Genomic DNA, 2,802 nt, shown 5'->3' with positions numbered 1-2,802 from the left:
TAAGGGACCTGAGCAAAACTCTAATAAGGAGGCTGACAAAGGACTGCTGATGTTTTGGAATCTGACCTCCCTGCACTCGAAATGGATTTTCTGGAGGTACAGAACTCCAAATGGCGCGCTCTCAACGATGTTGGAAAGTAGACATCGAGAGCTTTCCAGCAATATATAATAGTTTATACTTTATTCGAGATTAGATGATGTAAACTGGCGCTCAACACTAGTTCCATGCTGCATTCTGGAGTCAAAGGCCAGAAACACGTCACGAACTAGAGTTGAATGCCAGAAACACGTTACATCTTGGTGTTCAACTCCAAAAGAAGCCTCTGCACGTGTAAAACTCAAGCTCAGCCCAAGCACACACCAAGTGGGCCCCGGAAGTGGATTTCTGCATCAACTACTTACTTCTGTAAACCCTAGTAGCTAGTCTAGTATAAATAGGACTTTTTACTATTGTATTAAGTGTCTTTGATTGTATTTTTTTGATCTTTTGATCACGTTTGGGGGCTGGCCATTCGGCCATGCCTGGACCTTCATCACCTATGTATTTTTAACGCTGAAGTTTCTACACACCATAGATTAAGGGTGTGGAGCTCTGCTGTACCTCAAGTTTCAATGCAATTACTACTATTTTCTATTCAATTCCGCTTGTTCTTATTCTAAGATATTCGTTGCACTTCAACATGATGAATGTGATAATCCGTGACACTCATCATCATTCTCACCTATGAACGCGTGACTGACAACCACTTCCGTTCTACCTTAGACCGGGCGCATATCTCTTGGATTCCTTAATCAGAATCTTCGTGGTATAAGCTAGATTGATGGCGGCATTCATGAGAATCCCGAAAGTCTAAACCTTGTCTGTGGACTTCCGAGTAGGATTCCAGGATTGAATGACTGTGACGAGCTTCAAACTTGCGATTGTTGGGCGTGATGACAAACGCAAAAGAATCAACCTTACTAAAATTTTCGAACAAGCCAAAGACAACCTTACTGAAATTTTCGAACAAGAGAAGGAGATGGCAGCCGAACCTAACAACAATAATGCAAGGAGGATGCTTGGTGATTATACTACACCTACTTCCAAGTTTGATGGAAGAAGCATCTCAATTCCTACCATTGGGGCAAACAATTTTGAGCTGAAACCTCAACTAGTTGCTCTAATGCAACAAAACTGCAAGTTTCATGGACTTCCGTCAGAAGATCCCTATCAGTTTTTAACTGAGTTCTTGCAATTCTGTGAGACTGTAAAGACGAATGGAGTAGATCCTGAAGTCTACAGGCTCATGCTTTTCCCTATTGCTGTAAGAGACAAAGCTAGAACATGGTTGGACTCTCAACCTAAAGATAGCCTGGACTCCTGGGATAAGCTGGTCACGGCCTTCTTGGCTAATTTCTTTCCTCCTCAAAAGCTGCGCAAGCTTAGAGTGGATGTTCAGACCTTCAAACAAAAAGATGGTGAATCCCTCTATGAAGCTTGGGAAAGATACAAGCAGATGACCAAAAGATGTCTTTCTGACATGTTTTCAGAATGGACCATGATAGATATATTCTATTATGGTCTATTTGAGTTCTCTAAGATGTCACTGGACCATTCTGTAGGTGGATCCATTCACCTAAAGAAAACGCTTGCAAAGGCTCAAGAACTTATTGACATGGTTGCAAATAACCAGTTCATGTACACTTCTGAGAGGAATTCCGTGAATAATGGGATGCCTCAAAGGAAGGGAGTTCTTGAAATTGATGCTCTGAATGCCATATTGGCTCAGAACAAAATGTTGAATGGATGGCAAAATGCATCCAACAGTACTAAAGAGGCATCTTCTGAAGAAGAAGCTTATGATCTTGAGAACCCTGCAATTGCAGAGGTAAATTACATGGGTGAACCTTATGGAAACACCTATAACTCATCATGGAGAAATCATCTAAATTTCTCATTGAAGGATCAACAAAATCCTCAACAAGGCTTTAATGATGGTGGAAGAAATAGGCTTAGCAATATCAAGCCTTATCCATCATCTTCTCAGCAACAGATAGAGAATTATGAACAGAGTATCTCTAACTTAGCAAATTTAGTCTCTGATCTGTCTAAGGCCACTTTAAGTCATGAGTGAGACAAGGTCCTCCATCAGAAATTTGGAGGCACAAGTGGGCCAGCTGAGTAAGAAAGTAACTGAAACTCCTCCTAGTACTCTCCAAAGCAATACTGAAGAGAATCCAAAAAGAGAGTGCAAGGCCATTGACATAATCAAAATGACCGAACCTAGGGAGGAACAAGAGGACGTGAATCCCAATGAGGAAGGCCTCATGGGATGTCTCTCAAGCAAGAAGGAGTTCCCTATTAAGGACCCAAAGGAATCTGAGGCTCATATAGAGACCATAGAGATTCCACTAAATCTCCTTCTGCCATTCATGAGCTCTGAAGACTATTCTTCCTCTGATGAGGATGAAGATGTAACTGGAGAGCAAGTTGCTCAATATCTAGGAGCTATTATGAAGCTGAATGCCAAGTTGTTTGGTAATGAGACTTGGGACGGTGAACCTCCCTTTCTCATTGGTGAACTAGATACATGGGTTCAGCAAACTTTACCTCAAAAGAAACAAGATCCTGGTAAATTCTTAATACCCTGTACCATAGGCACCATGACCTTTGAAAAGGCTCTATGTGACCTAGGGTCAGGCATAAATCTAATGTCACTCTCTGTAATGGAGAAGCTAGGGATCATTGAGGTACAACCTGCCATATTCTCATTACAATTGGCAGACAAGTCAGTAAGACAAGCTTATGGATTGGTAGAGGAC

At 41.6% G+C, this 2,802-nt stretch overlaps 1 non-coding gene across 1 annotated transcript; it reads right to left on the bottom strand.

Moving 5' to 3' along the window:
* Positions 1–1,418: 1,418 nt before the first annotated feature.
* On the bottom strand, positions 1,419–1,522 carry LOC127743688 (small nucleolar RNA R71). The gene has a single exon (XR_008005072.1). It is a non-coding gene; the product is annotated as a small nucleolar RNA R71 (small nucleolar RNA).
* Positions 1,523–2,802: the final 1,280 nt, after the last annotated feature.

The sequence above is a fragment of the Arachis duranensis genome, chromosome 10 (genome assembly GCF_000817695.3).
Source record: "Arachis duranensis cultivar V14167 chromosome 10, aradu.V14167.gnm2.J7QH, whole genome shotgun sequence".
NCBI lineage: Eukaryota > Viridiplantae > Streptophyta > Magnoliopsida > Fabales > Fabaceae > Arachis > Arachis duranensis.
This window is presented reverse-complemented; position numbering and strand designations above follow the sequence as displayed.